Here is a 12,987-nt window from a genome sequence, read left to right on the forward strand (position 1 = left end):
AATGAAAAACATAATGCTAATTTGACCGGTAAACATATCTAAATTCTTCATTTTGGATGTGTTTTCTTATAATCCAAATTTTAAAATTCTACTATTTGTACTTTGTATTTTTTCAAATAATATATATATATATTTTCTTTACAAAATATTTCATATTGTTTTAATATCAAATTCAAATTAATTTCAAAACTCATCGAAAGAAATATACCTTTCGTGTTTTTGAGTGAATTTTATTTTTATTTTTATTTTTATGTTAGGTACGATAGACTATGTTGATAATATAAAAAAAATAATATTTTATATTAAATTATTTTTTTTTAGTTGATAAAATGTATATATATATTGTCTACATTATATATTTTTTAATAATATTCATAAAAATTTAGGCCGTTGAAAAAGAAAAAGCAACAAACTTAATGATGTTTCAAGAATGGAAGAAGGAACAAGTACAAGTGACATAGAGGAATATGTGGTTTGACATTTACGACCCACAAATACAATTGTGATCTCTATGAAAAATAATCTCATGTACTCGTAACATTTTCACGATGACATTCGTAAAGTTGATTGCTAAGGGCATCTTCAATTCAGTGCCATTAATGGTGGCGTCGGTTGTCTCCAACAGATGTCAAATCTAGCACCATTTTTTAGCGTTGCCTTCTTATTTTAAATTTTTAAAATTTAAAATTTTAATTTTTAAATTTATTTTTTATTTTTCTAAATTTCAAAAAAATTATTTTAAATTATAAAAATAAAAAGTTGTTTAAAATAATAGGAAAAAATGAATATTTGAAAAATAATAGTGAAAAATTGAATTATAATTGGAGTAAAATTATTTAGAGGTAAAACCGCATAAATGGAGTTACTTGAAGTGTTAGAAGAACTTTTGGTACGGAATTTTAAAAATACTGTCCTAGATAATTAATTTGTATAATATTTATAATGCACTACTATTTTAATGATTTTTTATTTAGTAAAGTATTATAATAAAAATAAAAATAATTTATATTTTTTTATGTTGAATAATCTAAACACAATTAAACAACAAAATCATAACGTGACTATAACATTTTATATAAAAATTTTCCAAAAGTAAATACAAAAAATAAATATAAATTGAATTTTGTTATTGATAGGGATAGATGTGATAAATGAGTTTTTTAATTTGTTAACTTTCATAAAATATTAACAACCGTTTCTAATATAATAGTACTCTTTTCGTCCGTCAAATTTAATATTATTTTTTTTTCTTTTTTTATGACGTTAGTCCTACTTATTTGTACATATAGAAAATAAATGAAGCTAAATTTATTAAAAAGATAGAGTTACATTATTTTCTTTTACAAGAATGGGAGAAAATCTCATTTGTCTTCCTAACCTATTTTTATGTTTTACCTTTTGTGTCCAGTTTACTGTAAATACGAAAATTCAGATTATAAATTAAGATTAAAATAACTAAATAGTATAATTAAGATTAAAAACTTATAAATTAAAAAATTTTAAAATGTGATTAAATATATAATCATATTTATGTCAAATAAGGTGAGATGAACAAAAATAAAAATAATGGACAAATAAGAGAAAACGATTTTATAGAAAAGGGCCCAACCGGGTTCGAACCGGTGACCTATTGATCTGCAGTCAATTGCTCTACCACTGAGCTATGGACCCATAACTGCTTTTAAATTTTAAATAATTACAAAAATATATTATCTTGATTGATACCGAATTTTCTATTAAAAATAAATTAAAATGATTTTCTCACGTTAATTGTAATTAATATTTTTATAAGATTCACAAATAACTTAGTCCTCCGCTTTCCATCTCTCAAGATATATTCCCTACGCCCCATATCTATGTATTCGTTTGTTTTTTATACGGAGTTTTAAAAATATTAATATTATATTGAGATGTATTAGAAATAAAGTAGAAATGACTAAAGTAACCTTATTAGTATTGTGTGATATAAATGTAAATATGTAATGATATTTGTGTAATATATGGTAAATTGTAAGGATATTTGTAATGTTAGGTATATAGTACAATTACTTAAAAAAAAAAAGAAACTGATAATTTGTTATAAGACGGACCAAAATAAAAAAAAAAAAAAAATTTGTTAAGGAACATAGGGAGTATTACGTATTTTGGAATTAAAGAAAGACTAAGAGAGAGAAATTAATATTTCATCTGTTCAATTAATTTCATAATGGGAATGTTTAAAATTCATTAGAATGCCTATCGAAACTAGGGGTGCGGATTTGTATATTTATAATTAATATAAAGTAATTTTACAATAAAAGTGGAGTTTTAAATACAGATAAAAATATTTATTTTTTGAGAAGATGATATAAATAAAAGGGATATTAAGTGGGTCTTATTGTTAAATATGTTTTAATTTATAAGTTTTACTCAAAATAGAAATATGTCAATTATTATAGAATAGAAAAAATAAAAAAAAAATATATGCCAATTTTTATAGAATAGAAAACAAAAATGTCAATTAAGATGAAGCCGAAGGAGCATTATATTTTACATTTATATATAATAAATATAAATTAATTATATATGAAAGAAATATGATTGTATATAAATATATTTATTTATTTTAAAAATTATAAATTGATTTTAATAATTATATATATTTTTTTAAAAAAATTGAGATGAAAATATTAAAAGTATAATGTTGAAATAAAATAATAAAACAAACCCTCATCGATGCCATATTAAATATTTTTGTTTTTATATTAGACACGCAATTCGAGTTTAACTATATAGAAAGATACTCTATTCAATATGAATGTGCATGCTTTTAAGGATCGGAGAAGGATATTATTATAAGTATAAAATTACTCTAATAGATTATACTTCTTTAGTCATTTGAAAAATATATATTTATTTTTGCATGAAATTTAATAAATATTAAATTTTAATAATAATTAGTGATAATTTTTAATATGTAAAGATTATTTTAGTCATTTGATATAAGAATATTGATGTAAATAAGTATAAATGTGAAAAATATCTTTAATATATAGTAGGATCCATACATATTACAAAAGTAAATGATATTGTGTTTGGACAATAAAAAATAACAAAATATATACTTACCAAATAGACGGATGAAGCATAATAAAATTAATTAATAATCTTTCAATTCCAATAGAATATATATATATTTTTTTGTAATGAATTAAGAAATAATACTTCTTCTATACCGGACAAAAGTACCTATTTGAGTTTTTATAATAGATTAAAAAATTATAATATTTTATTTGTTAGTAAAATTGTGTAAGATAATTATGATATTTTTGTCATTTGTACTTTATATATACACATAATGATATATTTGCAATTTATATACAAATTAAGAATATTTTGATTTTAATGTGTGAATACTTTTACTATAATAAAAAAAAGAAAATATTTTTGAATGAAACAAACAAAAATAGTAAAAATTAATTTTAGTAATATATAAAATGATTTTATCATTTTTGTCCTTAAAAGTACAAAAAAGAAAAAAAAAACAGTATTTGTCTATTAATTACTTTTACTTAAATACATTTAAATGAAATGAAATAGTAAAAATAATATATTGAATTGGAACGAGAAAATATAATGTTCACTTTATTTGATAATTATTTTCTTTCATTCAAAATATTTTTTATAATCTTATTATGAATTATATAATTTATTTTATTTTTAATATATAATAATATACTGCCCCTTACTAATTATCTATTTATTTTTCGCATGTGAAATTTTAAATATTAATATTTTATTCATACATAGTAAAAATTTAAGAAAATAAAAAATAAAAATAATTGTATAATACATATGCAATAACATTTGTATAAAATATTATATAAATGTAAAAATATTTTTAATATTAAATACTATGACACAAATAATAAATTGATACGTTGTTAAGAGAGCGAGGGAGTATTAAAATTTAATTGTGATATTATTATATTGGGTGTTTCTTTAACAAAATTTTTCAAAATTTACTATTTGAACTCAATATATATATATTTTTTAAAAACATATTTTTTATTTCACAAAATATCTCATAAAATATTATTTTAATACAAATCCAAATCAAAATTTTCCAAAACTAAACCTAAAGGAAGCACCCAAATTCAAATCACCACTTTATAATAAAATATATTATTTTCTCTTACAAAATATTATATTACAATATTATTTAAATAAATATTCAAATAAATACTCAATTTCAAAATTTTCAAACCACAATCAATCAACAATATTCTATTTTATATATAAGATAGAGAATACATTGTCAAAAGACGATTGCAAACTCAATATAATAAACATAGCAAACGTTGTTCTATTGGAGTAAAACTTTTACCAAATATATAGCTTTATCTACGTTTGGATCGGTAGAGATCAAATGTCTACTATTTAGTCTTTAAGGGTGTGCTTTTTTTAGTATAATTTTGTTAAATTTTATTATTTAGATTCTGTATATATATATTTTTTTCTCTTACAAAATATTTCATTAAATATTATTTAAATACAAAATATAAACCAAATATTCCCAAATAGAATCCAAACAACATATTTCCACTCTCTTTCATGCAAAAACTTCAACATGCTATAGAAATGAAATGCTGTTAGCTAATATTGCAAATGAAACTTTGACCTTTGATATATATGTATATCTATATAGATGATTGATATATCAGTCATTCTTCCTGGCTGAAAAATAAAAAATCATATCATCTAACAATAATATAGCAACAATAACAAGAATAGTATCCAGTTATAACGATATATGTATGTATACATACGTATAAGTTCTGTCACCTGAATATTGTTAGTCTGTATACCTTTGCCATCATCCCTTTATATTCATGTTGTTAGCTTAATATTGTATATGTAAGTATTCTTCTCTTCACTATCTACCTGGATGGTTGAGTATCGCTTCCCCTGTAACAGTTGAGCCAGCCAAGTCAACACCAAAGTTGTTGATTGAGTCGAGGTCTCTATATCACGAAATTGAAAAATTATATTAAATTCGACATTTTTGGTTCAAGGCTTATTTATGCTACAAAAGTCAAGTCTAACACAAGCCCGAACCCAAAATATCCATATAGAAAACAATATTCTATTAAAAAATGACAAATTAAGTTCTTAAATTACTCGGAGAAAGTAATACATGCCCAACTTAATTATGAGTATACTATTTTTTTAATCTTGAACTCAACTCGGTAAAGTTAATTTTAAAAATTCTAAAAGAAATTTTTAAGATGTATTTATAATGAAATAAGGTCTATTTATACAAAAGGATAAAGCTAAATATCATATCTAGTACCATATCTAGATAACAATAATATAATCTAGTAGATATGATTATATGATAACTAAAAAATATCTAAATCATATCAACTAAAATATCTATTTAAAATATATCTCAACACCCCACCTTAAACTCAAGTTGGTAATGTGGAAACTAATTTGAGTTTTTCAGACAAAATATGAGGTGATTGATTATGGAGGATTTCATAACTAGACATAAACATTCAATCAATTCTTTGTTTGGTTGGGACGTTAAATCCCATGAAATTAAGATTTTGGTCAAATTAATGTTTCTAATGGCATTAATCCTCTGTCGCAATGACAGAAACTTTAATATTTAAAGTTTCGGCCAAATTAGAAATTTTTTTAATGGCCACAATCCCCTGTCGTGGTGGCGGAAACGATCCTTTGTCGCTGCGACGGCATCAAAGTAGGATTTCTGATGACGATAATCCTATGTCACGGTGGCACTAGGGATTCTTTGTCGCTGTGGCGACGCTAATTCCAGAGAATTTAAACCCTAATAGGCAGAAACTCTAGACATGTAATTAAATATCAAACCAAAAGCCTTAATCAAAATTAAAACTTTGACAGATGGACTGAAAATATCAAAGTATGTTTTCGCTGGAAAATTCTAATAATTGGACACTGAACCCACTTGCACATCCAGCAAAATTCGGCGGCAACAAAATTGTTGTCTGCATTGACCAGAGTTGACCAAATATTGACCAACGTTGGTAACTTATACACACTGTTTCTAATGATGGTATTTCATGACAAGTGTTTTCCAAATTAAAATTACGGGATGTACCTAGAGAAAAAAAAAAGAAAAAAAAGACTATGATACCATGTAAAAACTCTAAGAGAAATTTCTAAAATGTATTGATAATAAAATTAAGGTATATTAAATAGACCTTATACAAAAGGATAAAGCTAAATAATAATAGTCAAATCTAGTATCATATCTCGATAATAACAATCTAATCTACTAAATTCGATTATATGATAACTAACAAATCTAAATAATATCAACTAAAATATATTATTGTGTTTGTTTGGAGGTTAGGGTTTTGAGTTAGGATTTGAATAGTAAAAATTTTGAATTGGAATAGTTGTATGATGTGATATAAATAGGTGTTGATGTGATGTTTTAAGTGTAAAATTGATTTTTAGAATAATATAAAAAATAAAAAATAAGTGTTTGATTTGATATTTTTTGGGGAAATTTTTTGGATAAATAGTGGAACTTTTACAAAATCCCTCAAACAAACACACCAATTTCAACAGTAATTACTTAATCTAGTTCAAGCTTAATAAACCGAACAATATTGTTCTTTTGAATAACTCAATGGATTGACAGTACTAACATTGAAAACTAATGCATAATAATTTTCTCTCACATATATTATAATCTTCTATCAATATGCAATGCTGTGTATATACAACATGAAAGGAAATTGAAAATATAAATAAAAAAATTCACTAAGAACATAAACTTTCTTTAAGAGTATCCACACACAAAAGTACAAAGGCTATGTTTTACCGCCAAAGAATATAAACAAATTATAACAAGCTGTAGGCTAACTATTCATTAGGTGATGCATCGATGATGAGAGTCAAAATACTATAATACATCATCGGCAAAAACATCAATGACCTTATAGCACAAAGTGAGAAGGAAAAAGAAATAAACTCGTAACACAAAATAGATAAAGGTATCTACAAACTTGGTAAAGATGTGTTAATAATATTACCATGCATTCTCTGGACAAACCATTCAAATTCAAAGAGGTTTTTGCCGTTCCATGAGTAGCGGGCTGATCCTCATATAGATAAAACTAGAAAAGTGCCTCTCATCTAGAGCATTGATAGACTTTGCCTTGTCCACTAAATAGCCACACCCTTCTCTTCTATGGTATAGAAAAGAATTTTCACCAACAATTGGTATGTGAGCATCCCAAGCTACATTTCTAACCTACATTATAATGCTGTTAACTTGAGATTCTGACAAGTACTAATGAAATTGACGCTCTCAACTGTTGAAATAGATGAGGGAAAATATACTATCTTTCGTTCAACGATTATATATATTATCTCGTACAAAAGACACAAACTACACATATGTCTTACTTGCCAAGCCAAACCATTGGGATCTGTAAGAGATTCAAGAGAATTCCACATGATGATCTATCATGCTTTTTTTAGAATATGTAAAGCATAGAGTAGCATTGTAATTCTTTAGCATCGCCATAATAATAGTATAGTCATCATGATTAGATGAATTATAAAATTTGGCAGTTAATTCAGCTGCATGACTAGTTGTTTTGTACCACCAATGAACACTAGATAACTACTCCAAAATTTAAAGCAGCATAGAAGAGCTTGTGAAATAATTTATGTTTTTTTTTTTTTTTTTTTTTGCAATGGATGGATAGTAAAGAAGGAGGGGAAATGAAGCTCAATATTTGCACATAAAGTAGGAAAACATTCAATGAAAGTAACTAAGGTGAGCTACATGGCTTCTTCATGAAGTGACAAACTTGCACTCATCAATTTCTATAATCGAATTGAACAAGCTACCTTTGCAACAATGTGAGTCGCTTCAAAAGTTAACTTTGCTTGATAAAGGACCTGATCACCATGATCAACTAAGACCTGAGAATACCAACTAAGGAAAAAGCTTCCATAATAGCCATAATAATCACCCCATCACAAAAAAAAAACTAGTTTCATGTGGCCGTGAATTATAGAAACCCATATTTTCTGGACCACAAGCCCAAAAAGGGTGCCCTCTTCTTTCAGCTGCCTTGCGCAAAAGTCTCAATATATAAATGATCATAGCACTGTAAAAGACAAACCTAATAAAGTGTTTCTCACCGTAAATATTAACATTGAGAAACTGGTGTAAGACAAGATGATTCTTAAAAATTCGATCGGATACATAAAGTTACTTCAATCTTTTATCAAGGAATTGTTGCAATATTTTTTGCAAACACTTTTCCAAGTTTGAGATTTCTTGTAAATACTTGTTTAGAAAATTTATTTTTTAGGTCAAAGGGAAAACACCTTTAGTGGTGCTTTTACCAACTAATATTATATATAGACATTTATTTCTGAAAATATTATAATGCATTAAAGTCCAATTAACAAAAATAGGTTATAATTTATTTACTCCATAAAAAATATAATCAAGGTTAAAATATCATTTGCAGAAAAAAGTTACGGAAAGCCTGAGTACATGTTCATAGTCAATGCAATCCTATCGGTTCAATCAAAATATCTAACAATATGAATTAAACAACACAAGTCAATCCAGTCATAAATAAAGATAATTTATATTCCTAGGAAAGGAAAATACTTTACTGAAACTCAACAAGATATTTTAGTGTGAAAAAAAAAAATATTATCATTGAAGGTGAGAAACTTAGCAAACTGAATTTGGTTCACTTGCAAATCTCACGTCTAACAACTCTAAATGTATTTTTTTTCAAGCATTCAAGTTGTAGTATCTACGAACTCTTATGTGTTAAAATCCTATCTAATTTGAAAAGATTGATAGGGACTAGAGAAAATGAGTATTAAATACAAATAAATAAATAAATAAAGTGGATTAACTACTAGAAAATAAAAAATTATTTACACTATAGCATTCTGTATATTTGCTCCGGTCATAGTCAAACAAAAAGTAGAAAATGCTCCAGTAAAAGCACAAAGTTTTGGTCTTGAAAAATACACGTCAACAAACTCACATCGTTGAATCTGACACTCTAGCTAGTTTAACGATCCCGCGGCCATCTAATAACTTAAAATCCCAACGATTCAGACTTCCTAAGGTGAGATTTAATTGAGATAGAATTGGAAATGAAGCAAATGTGGAGATGAATCAATAGTCTACGAAGCTTAATTGTGGCGGCGACGGAGGAGGGGGAGATATTATAAGAGGTTTGGCACGGGGGAAGCGTGTGTAGTTTGGGTGGTGAGTTGGCATGATTGAGTTAAGACACTTTATCTCCGATGTGCAGTTCATACGGATTGCACAGTGCCACCCTTACTCAGAGCAACTATAATGACTCATTATACAAAAAGCTTCTAAATACATTCAAATGTATGTGAGTCCAAGCCTTCAATAAATTTTGATTGAAGATTAAATAATATTTGTCCAATAACTGTAATTACTATGACTTGAGAGAGAACGTGAGATAAAAAATAAGGAAAGAGAAAGAAAGAATGAAAGAGAAAGAAAGAGAATATGACAGAAGAAAATTGAGAGAATGAAAGAGAAAAAGAATGAAAACATGAGGAGAGAAAAATAAGAAGAGAAAAATAAAGAAAATAGGCTTGAGAAGCCCTTCGCCTGTACCAAGCAAGACTCAACTACTTTAATTTTTTTATTTTTCGAATTAAGAGTCATTGTGTGACATTTTCTTAGATTCATTGAAAAAAAAACATCCATTTATATGAAAAAACCATCCAACATAAAACTATTTCAATTGTTCTCACGGGGGATGTGTAAGGCACACACCTTATGGTATTTGTTTGCTCACTATATTTATGTGAGAATATGACGTGGTTTTTGGTTTGTATTTCAAATACAAAATTGTAAGTAAAGATTTGGATATTTTAATCGTAGATTTGTCATCCGGAGCTGGAGTTGGAGCTGTTAGGTCCTCCAGAGGAGGTCGCTATTCGGGGGATAGGCTTGTCTTTTGGAATTACTTGCTTCGGCCTCCATTGTTGACACATCCGGAGCTAGTATCGCAAATCATTTTTATCTAGTGTTTTTTACCCAAGTCCCTATGTGTGGCCTGTTTGGAGTTGCCCAGTCTATTGATGCAGTTCCTTCCATCTGGACCTAGCTGTCCAGCGTTGATACTGTCTCCTCCATTTTTGCATTTGAGTGAGAGACTGGGTCTTTTTTGGCCTCTGATTGTTGGTCCAAATCCTGTCATCGAAGGGTTGTTCAGAGCGGTATGTAGGATGTGGTGTAATAATCATTTGGTTCATGGAGCCCACGCGCCATACTTTGTCATCTTTCTTGAAGTTGAAATCTACCAATGTGTTTGCTAAGTGATGGCCTATCTCACACCGAGCTCTTTATTGGAAGTTTAATTGACCTCTCAAACCTTTCAAAAATTGTCCTTCTTGGGATGGAATTCTTGTTCTTATTGCCTAAACCAAAACTTGATCCTTGGATTCTTGTTGGGCGTGCTCTGACGGTATTAATCAACATAGGGAATGGTTGGATATCCACCCTCTTATCTTGTTTTCAAATCAAAGTGGCCTCATATACTTTTTCCCCGACATTCGAATTGTTGTTTCGTCCATACGAGGAATGAGCTCTGTTCCAATGTTCCTGGTTCCAGGTTGTCTGAGCGTCCTTGATGAGCTGCTCCACCTTGACAACTTTTGATATCAGCAATCAGAAGTCCTAGTACCCCTGGCGTTCCAAATTTTTCCGAAGTTGTTGGTTCATGTTATCAATTGTTATGTTGACAATCCGGCTCTCGGGTATGCGCACATGACATCGACTCTCTGTTATCCAAAAATGCTCTAAGAACTGTTCAACATGCTATTCTCTCATTTTCCACAAATTCGTAGTGTGAGACTGTCACATCCGGTAGAAGGTTGTGGTAACATTCGTGGAACGTCTTCCCTAGGTTTGCCCATGTGTGAAACAAGTTCGAAAGTAGTGAGACATACCGCATAAAAGCTGGACCAGTTAGTAAGAACAAAAACAACTGAAGTTTGTACTAGTCGTTCTTTTCGAACTCTCCCCCTTATTGAGCCGTGAATCGGCTACTATGCTCAATAGTCGAGTGAGAATCTTCATCAGAAAAAAACATGAATTCGGGAATCCTGAAATTTTGGAGAAGTGGATGGTTGATGGAAATCTGATCTGGAATGGCCTTTGGTAGTGAGGTATTGCCGGAAACCAAATAGGGTCGTCATACAAGTGCCGGACAACCTCCTAAATCGCCTGAAGGTTAATGAGAGGTTGTGGTTGCGAGGCTGTCCCAAATTGTCCCTCGGGTTGTTCAAGACTTGGTTGAGGGTACGGGGCAGGCTGTGGACAACCTTGGTGAACCCGTCCTCATGGTGGGAATCGCACCCGGTTCCCCTAATTGGGTCTCATTGCCACTAGTGCCCGGGATTTAAGGATATTCTCAACATACATCAGAGCTGCCTGGGTTGGAGATCCGTGGGCTTAATATTTCCCTGGAGTTGTGGAAAAACTTCCTTCGTGATTGTTCCCTTGCCCCGCAGCCAGAGGTAATGTTAGCAGAGCTGCACCTCAAGTCACTCTTAAAGCTGCCTCCAAAGTCATTCCCGGAATTGACGGTGCTAATCTCTATGTCATCCCTGGAGCTGTTGGGGCTGCCCCCAAGTCATTCTTGGAGCTATTGCCCCACAGGACACTCTTGAAGCTAGCGATGCAGACCTCAGACCATTCTTGGAGCTGGTTGAGTTGATCTCCATGTTATCCTCGGGGCTGGCAGGATGGTAGACAACCTTGGAGCTGCTGAAAGGCATGCCACCTATGTTTCGGGAGCTCCTTGCGCCACTGCTACTCTTGTGTATGGACTTCGGGAGTAGGCATGGGTGGAGGTGTTCCATTGAACAATGAATTGACATACCATTATGACGAAGGTAGAATAGCTCCGGAGCTTTTTGCAGGTCCAGAGCTTGGGGCAGCCAATGAGGGGTCTGCCCTAAAAATTCTCCCATCTTCATGACATCGGGCAGGAATATTCCAAGTCTAGTTCTCTTGCTTAATATAGTCACGTGACCGTATTGGAGTGGGATGGGCGATGAATCCGACGTTGCCTCTCTTGGCATCCTTACCAGATGGTCGAATCCAAGATGTTCAGGACTGATCTTCGTTGATTTCTCCTTATGAGCTTTTTCTTCCTTTACTCACGAGATGTCTTTGCGGATGGTGGGTTTCAAGACCTCCGTAAGGTATCGGAAAAGCTCCAATGCCGACTTATGGAGGGACGCTTGAATCTCCCTCAAGATCTAATCCGGGGGACACTTTTCGGTAACGTAATAAGCCTATCTCGTCCAGGCGTTGAAGATGACTGATCCTGCTCAACTTCTCTTGCAATATGTTGCAACAGTGTTTCTCCGACAATTTTCTTATTTTTTGACATAGCAAAACTTCTCGGCAATGGTAACTTGCGATTGCACAACTGCATGGATGTGCGAGACTGGTTGGAGTTCAACTGGGTGTGTCAATCTGTTGCTGCTAAAAATCGAGTTGACGACCTACTTGATTTGGGTATGTCGGTATTGATACAATAAGAAGTTTCTCAACCTCGCAAAAAACGTATTTGGGTTGATCTCGCGATTGATAATAATTCATAGCGAAAATATCACAATTAATTGCCACAAAATTGGATTAAATTGGATATAAATATTAAATTGGGCTAGAAATTATAGAATAATAATTTGAAAATTCTAAGCAAAATAGGAATAGAATTGAAAAATAAGAGTTTGAAAATAAACAATGTAGAAAGAAAAAATACTAGAAAAAATAAGGCAAAAAAGAAGAATGAAAACAATAATTATGTAAGAGCTATAAATGCAAAAATATATGGTGTATTTCGCAAGCCCGGTTTGGGTGAAATTAGTGTGTTTCGTCCAAACCGTACCGACTCCCCAATTACGAGC

General features: G+C 30.1%; 1 non-coding gene across 1 annotated transcript; it reads right to left on the reverse strand.

Moving 5' to 3' along the window:
- Positions 1-1,599: 1,599 nt before the first annotated feature.
- On the reverse strand, positions 1,600-1,671 carry TRNAC-GCA (transfer RNA cysteine (anticodon GCA)). The gene has a single exon. It is a non-coding gene; the product is annotated as a tRNA-Cys (tRNA).
- Between the last annotated feature and the right edge of the window lie 11,316 nt (positions 1,672-12,987).

The sequence above is a fragment of the Andrographis paniculata genome, unplaced genomic scaffold (assembly GCF_009805555.1).
Source record: "Andrographis paniculata isolate CXL003 unplaced genomic scaffold, ASM980555v1 Contig62END, whole genome shotgun sequence".
Taxonomy (NCBI): Eukaryota; Viridiplantae; Streptophyta; class Magnoliopsida; order Lamiales; family Acanthaceae; genus Andrographis; species Andrographis paniculata.